Source organism: Chironomus tepperi, unplaced genomic scaffold, assembly GCF_022539635.2.
Source record: "Chironomus tepperi strain 1889 unplaced genomic scaffold, CSIRO-AGI_Ctep_v1 contig_388, whole genome shotgun sequence".
Classification (NCBI taxonomy): domain Eukaryota; kingdom Metazoa; phylum Arthropoda; class Insecta; order Diptera; family Chironomidae; genus Chironomus; species Chironomus tepperi.
The window spans coordinates 371,357-384,664 of NW_027226510.1; the positions used below are offsets into that span (position 1 = coordinate 371,357).

Below are 13,308 nucleotides of genomic sequence, written 5' to 3' on the forward strand. Positions count from 1 at the left end.
TTCTTAGTACGTTAGGAAAAATTTCTATAAAAAGACATAAGCTATATAGATTTTTATTATATATCTTTCTGAATTACTAATGTATTGATCGTACAAATGTTGTTTCGAGCTAGTAAAATAATCTCTCTTATAGCTTTATTGCTGTATTGTATGGGGTGTAGTCAGGGTTCCTCTCTACTTCTCTCTGAGAATTGGAAAATATTCTAAAATAGGCAGTTAAGTGCTTCTATGGCATTTGACTCAAATTTGGAGTGTTAACTCGAGAATCGTCAGTTTGAATCCAGTCATTTCCAAATTTGTGCTATTTCACAAGTTTAGATGCTCACTTGCTTGATTCACAAATAGCACATATTAATTGTAATTTATATCTATATCTATATCTATATCCTTAACCTAGCAGACAATAGAAAAAGGACAACAGTCTATGCACCTAAATGAGCATGCTCAATATTGTTAAGCTAGACCGATAGGACAAGATTTTACTCATAAGCATGCTTCTTGTCTGTTTGGGGCTATGTTACTTGAAGATCATAATCTCTTTAGTAATTGGACATGGTATTTGAAGCATGAAGAACAAAATTCAAGAAATCAGCATCCAACTCAATTTTCTGACTACACTTCTGACTCTACGATAAATTACGATGTATGAAAGAGTAAAAAGTAATAATTAGAACGGAAATAGCAAATTAGATTTTTTTTCTTCGCAATTTTTTTTTGACCGGGATATTACAGTGCGAGCTTAATTTCCTTTTTTATGACGTAACTTAATAGAGGGTGGATGAAAAAGTTGTTAATTTGAAATGATGTAGAGATTTAGACTTTGTAGTGATGACTGTAAAATTGTGCAAATTAAAACATTCAAAGTTGCAGAATATTGTAAAGTCAATATCCGGATAGTTTGAATTCAATTGATGCTGTCGAGTGGACAAAAGTATAGATGGTCAAAGGAAGGTTAACGTCTAGTTAGTGACTAGTTTTTAATGACTTGATGACTTATTCCTCACAATTTGTGTAAATTATTGTTTTATCTCACTTTGTTTATGGTTTGTACTAAAATTTTAGAACTTTCAACGTTCAAAAATTGAGAAACCGTTAAAGTTCAAATTTCCAAAAAACGTTAAATTTGATTTTTCGATTTCGAATAAATTTGGTGGTTTTTTATGATTCTTCCAACTGCTTAGCAATTCAATTCAACTTCACAAAATTTTTAAAGCTAGACATTCCTCGACAATCAGGTTCCAAAATGATAAATCTCAAATTTTCCACACCAAATCACCCTTAATAGTATCCAGTCACAAATAAAAGTTACTCAACCATAGTTATTCAGATTAACCTTAAAGTTATACAGGAAAAACACTCCGAAAGGACAATTTTTCATTCCATTTAAATTACAATTTCAAGTCTATCAACTACTATGCATAATACACCTTTTTCCCATGAGTTAGACATATGCTTTCCCGATACCGGGACCGGGACCGGGAAATCCCGGGACTGTCCCGTCCCGGTCCCGTCCCGAGTCCCGAAAATCTTCCGGGACTGGTCCCGCGGGACCAGGTTTTAAAAGAAATTCTTATAAACTCTTAAAAAAATAAAAATAAAACCCGTTAATTTGTAACCAAAAATTTAAAATCAAAATAAAAAAAACAAAAAACATGAGAAATATGGAGCTATAAATTCGTATTTTGAATGTTTTTGAGTTAAAAATTTCAAATTTAATATCGTTTTTGATTTTTGTTCTGAAATACAGTGGCAAATAATATAAACCAAACCAAACAAACCCTTTTAAATAAACCTATCGATTTCCAGCTAATTTGAGGTTTTTCAAAAATTGAAATGTTCAATGCTTTTTAATTTGACTACAAATATTAGAGATTATTTCTCATAACTAAGATTTGTTTCTTCATAATCATATAAACAGTGAATGTGATAGTTAAACTCATTTTAAAATCATTTAAAACTAGTCAGGTTCAAGAGTTCTAAAAATTTAAATCCATCATTAAATTTTTGAAAATACATATTAAGCTTAAAAACACTGAAAAAACATTAAAATATTGTACTTATTAGTACAATTTTTTTTTCGGGAAATCCCGGGATTTCCCGGTCCCGTCCCGGTCCCGTCCCGGTCCCGGAAAAGTTTCGGGACCGGGATTTCGGGAAAGCATAGTTAGACACATGATAGGAAATTTACGTTATTAATATATCACAAGAAAAAGGGATATTTTTCTTGTTTGTTTATTTATAGATGACTACTACCTGTATAAAATCTCTCGTTCTCTCCTACCAATCAACTACGTGACAGAAAGCAACCGTTAAAGCACAAAAAAGGAAGAATCTCCTTCATTTTATAACCCACAAAAAAAAAATAAATAAATAGAAAAGTAAGCATACATCTTACTACTCCTTTCTATCGTTCTCACTCGACCATCATAGATGGATAGAATAAAGAAAATTATATCTTTCCTTTTTCTATGCCTTTTTATAAAATTGAAAATTCTTTGCCATTATCTTTATTACTGTATGATATCAAAATGTTACTCTTTATGCCTATATAAGTAATGAAAAATAATATTTTAAGATGTTTAACATACTTTCTTATGTAGTTGTTTAGATTGAAGATAATGTGAAGTTTAAGAATGGAATTTGTACCTTTAATGTTGAATTTTAGGTTAGTTTTTGATAAATTTTGTCAGAGAATTTTATTGATTTTGGTTGCTAGCCTCAAGTTTTCTTACGAGAATGAGATAAATCTTGTAAAATTTAGTGCATTAGTTATAATATATTTGAAAAAACAGGCAATAAATAACACAGCTTCTGAACAAGTATTTTGAAAGAGTATTTTAGCAGTTTAATGTTTAGTTTAAATAAACAATTTTTTCTAATTTTACAAATTTATAAGTAAAATTAGGGAAAATTATTTATGTCTTGCTACATTTGATTGATGCCATCTCTGAATAGCTCTATGATACATTTTAATCTAAATTTGTAAATTCTTATCGATTTGAGTGGGTTTAAGAAAAATAATTCAATTTTCAGTGAAATTTCTATTTTCAGTAATAGAACAATAAAGGAATGTTTTAAAAGATTAGGCAAATTTTGGATAAAAAAGAAATTCTTTTCAAAAATATCAATTTTTAAGTAAAAATATCAAATTTTTGTACAAAATTTGTAAAAAAAATGTTTGAAAATTACGTAACTCCTTCGGAAAGAGGTGGAATGAGTGTTCATAATTGATATGGAGTTAAGAGTTTTGGGGTTAAACCCCTCCTCCTTCATCATTCCTTTTTCTTGGAAAAAAAAATCGTCAATTTTCGTGGAAAAATCCAAAATTTTCAAATCCCAAATTTTGCGATCAATTCAAAAAATTCTGGAGACACCCCTGTATGGGATCCAAAGCGTTACAGTAAGGGCATAGGGTTTAAAGACTTCATTGCTTTTGTTACAAAATTCCCAAACGTTCCCTTCTCTCCCAAAAGAAGAAAAATAAAATCATTCAGAAAATATTTCTCAACAATTTTTACTCAACAGATGCCAGATTCCTTCAATTATCTACCCCCACACACATATACTAAAGCTTCACTACAGTCTATTACTTTTATGATTCATTACGAAAACTTTCACATTTATAACATGACGCATCATAACATTAGAAAAAAAAAGTTAAAGAGAATGTCCTTTTATGCTGTAACAGTGTGGCCTCTTAAAAGCTTTTTATAAAAAGTATATAGATACAAAAAATATAAAGTAAGTTAGATGAAGAAGAAGAAGTGAAGTGAAAAATTTATCTTGCCTGACTGAATAGAAAAAAAAATAATAAAAATTTTCCTCACCACAATCTCACAAGTCTGTAATGTGGGTTAGAAATGCTTTTTTATTTATTTATTTCTCAATTTTTTTTGTTGCCTATTTTGTTCCTTTTTGAAGGTCTATGAGGTACATTTTTATAACAAGAAAAAGGTTTCCTACTTCCTTATATACCACAACCACGAATTTATTCAGTAATGTTCTAAAGAAATGAAAATTTACATGCCACAGAAATACAAAAGAATTAATTCAAATTGCCGCAAGCAAAAACATGCATACAAAATTTTGTAACTCTCATACGCACATAATGGTTTATGAAATAACAATATATCTAATCTCTGAGTTATAGATACCTATGCCTACCCATTCGTCCTTTTCTTTTTCACATAGAAAAAGCATTTTTCTCTTTCTAACAAAAAGAGATGTTTAAAGTCATCGTGTTATTGATTGAGGAACTTGAGCGCATTTTTGGCTTGCGACTAGTGTTTAGGTAGCAAATTACTAACGGCTTTTCAATTCAAAATTTTAACGGCTTTTAAAAATTCAAATAATTGACGAGGGGAAACTATTGAGCGTTTTATCAGGTTTCATAAACTTATAATTGAAAAATTCGGAGAAAAATCATTAGTTAAAGCATTTAACAGTAGTTTCAAGCAAGTAAACCAAGCAATAAGCCAGGAACTCAATAGTAATGAGCTAATGTTTCAAACCAGAGCTCTCAACAAGGTCTGATTTGCTGTCGAAGAGAAAATTTCCAAGAATTTTGTAAATAAAGGAGAATAATCATTAATTTAAGCATTTAGCAATAGTTTCAAGCTAGCAAACCAAACTATAAGCCAGCCACTAATTAGTACTGAGCTAGTGCTTAAAATCCTAACTCTCAACGATGTCTAGTTGCTTAAATCTCACGATTCACCCATCCAGCCAATCAAACTGAAATCATAACCATCCTTCATGCTCATTTTCCATGGTTAAAAATTATGGAGTGAGTAAAACAAAAATATTTTTAAGGTAACTTTTTGTACCTTATATCTCTATTCATTCATTTCATTCATCTACTATAAAGCATAAAATGTTTAATGTATCGTACGAGCTCCCCATGCTCTTGTCTCTATTGTGTTGAGGAAAAACCATTAGACTTAAACAACAGTATAAAAGCCCAAAGGCAATTTATTGTTTAGAAAATGTTGAAAATGTAAACATATTTAAACTAACTAATTGAATTTTGAAAATGGAACAACTTTTTCATTCCTTGCCAAAATATAATTATTTTACTGTGAGATGAGAACAGATTTTCAGATTCTTTTTTTTTTTTTTGAGGAGAAATACTTCAACTTTTGGAATTTAAGTACATGTATGATGATGATGGATTTAAGTCACCGTAAGCTCATAAAACTTTGTACTTTTTTTGTGCATGAATGTAGTGCAGTTGTGGGCAACCTGCGTGCTGTGGCACTGAAATATTCGAAATATGGTTTGAATTATAAGCCATGTGTGGATTCTATCGAGGCTTACCAACCAAATGAGGCCGAAAAATATAAAAGGTTGAGCACCCCTGCCATAACGAATGGTAAAAAAGGGGGTAGAAAATATAATTGAAATATAACTGTCCACAAACATATAAATTTTGTAACGTACATACAATATCTCTTCACATTCATATAATGTTGACGATGATGATACGATACTTATGTAAATAAAGTATAAACTATGAGGTTTATTCCTACATACACAATGTAAAGTTTCTCATCCATCCTAACCATGATAAGAGAGATGAATTCCTTTTTTATATTCATTTGAGTGAATGTAAGATTAAAAGTTCTTCATTTTTTTTTTATAATAAAATAATTTTTTGCTTTTGATGTTTAAAGTCTGATATGCAAAAATTTTTTGGATATAACAAATTTTAAGACAAGTTGTAATGAAAAAACATAAAAAATTTAGTTCAAAGAGTTTACAAATTAAAAAAATCCTTTTGTTATTTCTCTCAGTGTTTCTATGGTTATTTCCATTCTCGAAAAAAAGAGGATTATGAGGTATTTTTGGACTTATATTTTCCAAAGAAAAAGAAAATGAAAATGGAAAGTGAAAATTAATGTCTCCAAGGAAATGTAAACAGAGAAAAAAGATTAAAGAGAATAACTTTTTCTTTTTTTCCATTTAAATTTAATGCCTACATCTATTTATACATCTGTCCACGCAACTAGTCAAAATATTGTGAAAATGCTAACATCTCTTAAATTGATGTGGTTTGTATCTTTTTTGAAAAATTCAGCATCAAGGCTCAAAGCTTTTGCATAAGTATCTCGCGATTAATTCCTTCTTAGCAAGCAATTCTAAATAATCCACTATTTGATGGGTAATCTTCTGGGTTTCTAGTCCAGCCTTATTTAGTTGCACAAGATGCTTCAAGTATAAAGAGTGACAGTATCGTACTTTGTGAATGATAAGTGATATCGAGGAGCAAGCCTTGCTTAGCATCTTTGAAAAGCCCTTCCTTAACACATCACCGACTAATTCCAGTAGCTTCTCTTTTATTTTCAATAAAATACCTGCCAATTATAAATAAACTCACTCGTTTATTTAACAAACAATATTTTAATTTATTCCATAATTAGTAATCGGTGTTAATACAATAACATGACCTTAGGGCAATCTCATTTCAAAGTAAACTTTTCCTCCGTCTACCCACCGAAAATTTCCAAAAATCATTCAAGAACATTTGATCTGCTGCTTATAATTAGCTCATGTTTAATAGATTTTTTGACAGACTCAAAGCAATTTCAATCAGGAAATTATTATTTTATCCACAATTAACAAAAGTTCTAACAGAAATCTAGTGAAGATGACACGATTATAAATTATATGAAAAAACCTCATGATACATTAATTTTTAACAAGTTCCGCTGAACTCTGCTTAATATTATTTTGCGTGTGTTGAGATATAGCACCATTAATTTCTTTCCTTTCTACTTTACCTTGCCATGTGCAATGGATGGATTTTTATGTACATATACATGTTTCATAACTCCATTTTCTTCTCCTCATAACTTTAGAGTTGCAATTACAAACATGAAATGATTTTCATTGAAGCATGGTGTGAGCTGCTATAAAGATTTTTTTTTTGTGCTGCATTTCTTCTATGCTTTTTACCTCTTGGTTTTATTATATACACTGATGCATTGCCAATGATTTTAATTAATTAACAGTTTCAGCTTAATGCTCATGAGTTTCCTGTTAAACTTATTGCTCTGTTCTTCTCTAGCTTTTCTTTTCTTTTCTCTTCTTTTTTTTGAGTTAATTTTTATTTTTTTGAACAATATTGAAATGATGATGAAAAAAGAAAGAAATTTCGAGAATGGAAATAAATGAAAAGGCAAACAATTAGTGCAAGTAGTTTTCTTATTCCATCCTCCACACTGGTTATATATTTTAAATACATGCTTAATGACTTCAACATCAATCACCATGTGGAATGAAGCAATGAGAAAGAATTCTTTCCATGCTTGATGTGCCTGGCAAAAAAAATTTTTTATTTCTTATTTCTTTTGTTGCTTCTTTAATTTTTATATTCACAAAACACGAAAGTTTGCTTCATTCAGTTTTGGATATAATATAAATCCAAGAGAAGAGATAAAAAAAGTGCGAGGTTGTAATAAAAATGTAATTATGTTTTTATAGACTGTTATGTTCTGTATTGAATAGTGAAATAACAAACCATATTTTTGCTGGGGCTTTTTTTTATATGATATAAAATGATGGTGATTCATTGTAAATTGTACGGATTCTAGAGGGAGGATTATTTTGTGTTTTGAATAAAATTCTTTTGTTAAGCTTACTTTAAAAAGTTTTTTTTAGATAAATTTTCTGGTTTTGGGGAAAAAAAAAATGTTCTATTGAAATGATTTTCAATTTTGCTAAATGATGTTCTAATGGATTCTAACATTTTCATAGAAAATACCACAATTTTTGGCTATTCCAAGCAGTATAATGTGGGAAACAAAATTGGCATCCATATAAAGAGATCTAAATCAGCAGTCATGGTTAGGGGTCCGAAAATTACCGGTAATCGGGATTTGACGGTAACGGATATTTACCGGTAATTACCGGTGATTACCGGTAATATCCGTATATTCCGACTATAAATATCCGAATATTTAGGGTAAAATTTTTTTTATTTTTGGTCACTTTTTTTGTCATTTTTGAAAACAGCTATTTGTAAACGATTTTAGAGGATGACTTGTATAGAAGAGATATTGCATTAAAACTTTTGACTATTGGACTTCATGCAGTTTAAAATTTCCCAAAGAAAAAATTTGAAAATTAACCGAAATTTGGTCAGTTTTCGTTTTAGCAATTTTTTTCAACAGTAAGCAAATAAAAGTTGTAAAATATATCCTAATATCCAATGCTCACTGCGAAAAAATGTGACCAAATATTACATTTGACTTTGAAAATTATATATCTTGGAATTGACAAGTTTAAAAATTCTTTTGGAAATATCCTCAATATATGTTAGTTTAAAACACTTTCAAACAAATTTGAACAAAACTGCGAAGAGTAATAAGCATTAAAAGTTTTAAAAAATTAAAAATGTCTAAAAATAACTTTTTTCCCTTAACAAAAAAATAAACTGCGGTCTTAATGTATGAATTTTTTAAAAAATTCGTTAAAAATCTGTTACCGCTGGATAATCCATAGAAATGAACGGTAACGGTAATGGATATTACCGGTAATTACCGGTAACGGACGGTACGGATATCCGTCATTCGGACCCCTAGTCATGGTGCAGCTAGAGCTTTTTTGTCTCTTACTGTCAATACAGCGTCATATGAGCGCTCAAACAAACACGGTGTGCTGTTCGGGAATTAATTCAAACCTAAACGTCTCTAAAATATAAAGAGCGTACTCTAAAGAGCAAAGAAAGCTGAAAGCAACACTAACGTGCATTCTAATCTATTGTATTTAAGGCTCACGGGAACATGCGTCTTGTCTGTTAGAGCATTGATCTGTATTCTTTAGAATTCGTTCAAATCTGCAGGTCTTCAATCAAAAAACGAATGCCTGTGTCATTAGACGAACTATAAAGTTCAGTCGAAAATTGCAGGTCTACACATCTAATATGCAGAAAATGTAGGCTCGCCGTTCTGACCAAATTGGAGTTTTCTTACATGCGCTAGGCCACACCATGCAGAATTTATACTTCTCAATTATCTGAGTTTACCCAAAATCTAATCGTAATTAGTAAATTAATTGTAATTAGCAAAACTTGAATCCAACTCGAAGCATGGCTCGAATTTGACTCAAGTCAGCTTTTCCATACAAAATCCATTCAACTTCAAGCTCTTGTAATTAAAAACTCTCAAAAATTTCAATTCTAGAACTTTTCAAATTAAAGTTTTCTTTCATCAAACTAAATTAAAGCTAAACTTCATCCAACACAAAGACCATCCTGGTCTTCTATTTCCCTATCCTCGATTAGACACACATGTTCGTGCAGGGCAATTAAATAGACTTTTTCGATAGACATGTATTAAGATTGATATGTTAAGATACAATGTACAAAAAATCGATAAATTTTAACATCTATGGTATAAAATGATATTTTCTTCATAAATGTGCTTTCTCACATGAATTTAAACATTTGGACAACCTCAAAATATATATATTTGAAGTATCCCAAAATTAGCAACATGTGCGAAGTAAAGCTACGGTTGAAATTGATTTTTTTCTTAGATTGAAAAAATTTGATATGTGATGAATGAACCCAACAGATTTAAAACTTCTAAAAAAATCATTTCATTCACGTAGCTGAATTCTTTTTTTACTATTTCCCTCACGAGTTTGTACCTGCTGAACGGAAAAAGGGACAGCATCATAAAAATTATGATATGTGTTGCCATATGAATAAATATATGTCATATAAAGCGACATTCAGAAATCCTTCAGAATGGTTTATATTTCCATTTATGCCTTTTGTTCCTTTTTTTTTGCACTCATGTGCCCAAGAGGATGCTGTGTGTGGGGTTCAGGCGAGAATTATGCCTATTGAAGAAAAATTTTTTGTGACATTTATTGGATAAAATATCTAAATGGAATATTTTCATTTGTCACTTTTTTCTGCCTCACATACATAAGTGTGTAATATGATGCGCCCTTTAAAAAGTTTTTCATCATTCTCCGAAAAGCTTCTATTAGATCTGACATATTTATAAGAGCATATAGCCTAAAGAAATATAAAATAGAAATAAATTGAAATAAAAAAATGATTGTGTTTGTCTTCCATTTATTTCTACTTTGTGTCATAAAATTAGTCACTTGCGGTTATTTAAAATGTGGTCAATAACATTGGGTTTTACGGTTTGCTAAATGTGTCCACGTTTTATTATGTGGAGAATGTGTTCTCTAAAGGGAATGAAAATGACGACAAATTAAGAGTGAGGAAATGATGGGTAAGGTTGAATATTGATTTTATTTCAAATTAACAATTCAAGAGGTTTTGACCCGATTGACTCGATTGAGTCTGGGGCTGATATCTCTGGTCTTGGTATGGTACGGTAAAGATGCATCACTAAAGCAAGGTATGGCAAAGACGGCAATGGTGCACCGTAAAAACGGTATTGATGCACCACAGGGCTGTGACAGGTATACCAGGTGTACCATTGTACCGTACCAGCAGTGTACCTTTACCATACCGCACCACCATGGGATGAATCAGCCTCAGAAGTCACAATGCCTTCCAAATAGCTATCAAATTGGAGAGCCTAGTATCGCTTAAAGTTTAATTGATGTTAAATCACTGCATCCTTATTTATAATCTTTTTCAAAAATTCTATAATCGTAGAAGCAATCACAGCTCAAAATTGCAATGAAGTTCAATCTGAAAAGTACTTTAAAATCTCCATTAGAAATGTTCTCTAATTAACATAGGAATCGAATCAAAGAGCTTGCATTCCGTAATTATTAAAGCATCCCACAAGATATTCAAGTGGCTTTTCATAGAACGTACATTACCATAAAGCTAAAATATATAGCAAAACAGTGATGAGCAACAGGCTGTTGAATATGAAACATTTCATTGTTCATTGTGGCTAGTCTAGCTTCTCATTGTTGCTATATTTGCATCATGCAAAATTCAATTTATATTTCAACTCATTCAGCATAAAATACGCATTAAACTTAAATCCTCCACATCACATTTTGCAATATACAGATTTTCAAATGTGGCAAACTATATAGAAATGGTTGAATGAATGAAAGGAATTAAAGGAATCAAAATTTTATACATTATTTTCCATATTTCTATCTTAGATCAGCTCGCGTTCTGTTAATATTTCAAAAATATAATGAAATAAACATGAAATGCAATGAATTTTTCAGTCAGTTACAACATGAATTTGATGTAAAGTATAAAAAAACGGAATCAGACATAGAGATATGTAGTTAAATTATTGTAAAGCACAACTTCAATCATTGAGTTCATAATGTTATGATATGATTGCAAATTAATTATGCATTTTCATGCATAATGCGAGGAGTATGATAATTTAAGTTGTGCTTCTGCTTTGTGTGAATTTGATTAAATAGTTCCTCCATTCCTTCTCATTTACTCCATTTAGATTTTCCTTTTAAATAATTACTCATGAATAAAAAAAAATATTTTTTTTTTATTTATCCTTCCTTGTTGTTTCGCTTTATGCATGCCTTTGATGATAATTAAGGACTTTGGATTAATTTACAATGCGATTTAATTTGAAAATTTAATTCCAAATAAATAAACTTTTAGAGATTATTGAAGGCAAATTGAATGGTCTTTAAGCTTGTATTAAGTATGATTGAATACTTGATTCAGAATATGAATTATGTGCATGTAAAGTCAATGAGGTATCTTGAAGTTTCGGTTTTGGAAGTTATCGAGACTGATACTGAGACCGAGAATGGAAATGAGACTTTAAGGGAATTTATCTAAGTCTGGATAAGTGTGGAGACAGAGGCCAATACTGACAATATAAGGGAATCCACCAAGATCTGTACAAGTCTCGAGACCGAGACCGAGACTGAGACTATATGGGAATGTTCTCGAATTGAAGACTGAGACAAAGACTTGAACTATAAGTGAATTTCCCAAAGAGTGAACAAATCTCTGAGATTATTAGGGAATTTCCCGAAGTTTGAGCAAGTCTCGAAACCAAGACAGAGACTGAGTCTTTAAGTGAAAATCCCGTGGTCTAGAGAAATCTCGAGACCAGGACCGATACTGAGGTTATGAAGAAATTTCCCTAAATCTGAACAAATCTCGAAATCGGGCTGAAAGTGAGAATATAAAGGGAGTTTCACAAAGTCAGGTCAAGTCTCAAGACAGAAACCAAAACTGTGAATATAAGGGAATTTCCCCAAGTCTGAACAATTCTCGAGACTGCGGCCGACCCTGAGACTATAAGAGAATTTTCCACAATTCTGGACTAGTCTCAAAATTGAGCCCGAAATTACTAAGAAGCTTCCCGTCCGGAATATTTTGGACATCAACATCAACAACCCTTAAAAGTCAATACAACAAAGCTAATTCAATCTCTTCAATAATTTCAATTAGCAACAACTACTTTCACCCTTACAAGTACCTAACAATCAGTTTAAGAAGCCAATAAAACATTATTAACCACTAGAATAAAGAACTATTCAGAACTATTACAATTTTAACAACAGCAAAAAAAAAAAAAAGTAGAGAAGATTTCATCTTAAATGAAAACAACTTTACTGTTGTTAGCATGCGTATAACAACAAACTGACAGGATACTTGAACAATTTTCTGATGTATCACGAAGTAAATATTAATGTTAGTTTTATTCGTGATGAAATGATGACAGAGGAGGAATAAAGGTAGTCAGAAAGAGATGAGGAGGAAAAAAAGGTCAACAATGTTTTAACAGAAAGCGTCTCATGCCTTTTTAATGCTCTTACTCTAAAAGCTAATATAATATTTATGTCAATAGGGTGCCGTTCCTGAAAGAATGAAGATTCTTTTTTTTGCTCTCTGTTGTTGTATACATGAAGATGATGCTTCTACCTGAAAAAGTCCTTTTCCATTCATTTACGTCTTTCTATCATTTCATCACATTAAAGAGCAGAATAAATGTGATGAAAAAAAAAACCTTTCAACATGAAAGGTCAGTCCATTCGTTCCATTCATTTTACAAATCGCCATCATTTGTTTGTCCACATACCCAGGAAAAAAATGCATGTCAATTGATTGATAAACAAATTTTTAACTCATAGGCTGAGGCTTTTAAAACCACTTTTCACGCAAATTTATGTCATATGACATTATGTTGGATGGGGGGGTGAAGCAGTAAATTGGATCAAAATGTATGAGTATGAGATGGTTTCCATAGTGGAAAAGTATGTGTGATTAAGAGTGTACTATAGAGTAAATATGAAAATATTTGATTGAAATTGCCTGGTCATTTCGTCGGTTTTTGTGTGTAAAATTTTATTGAATTTTGTAATGTT

At 30.9% G+C, this 13,308-nt stretch overlaps 1 protein-coding gene across 10 annotated transcripts in view; it reads left to right on the forward strand.

Moving 5' to 3' along the window:
- Window positions 1-13,308, forward strand: part of heph (polypyrimidine tract-binding protein 1 heph) — a 128,530-nt gene that overhangs the window by 59,807 nt on the left and 55,415 nt on the right. The window lies entirely within an intron of this gene.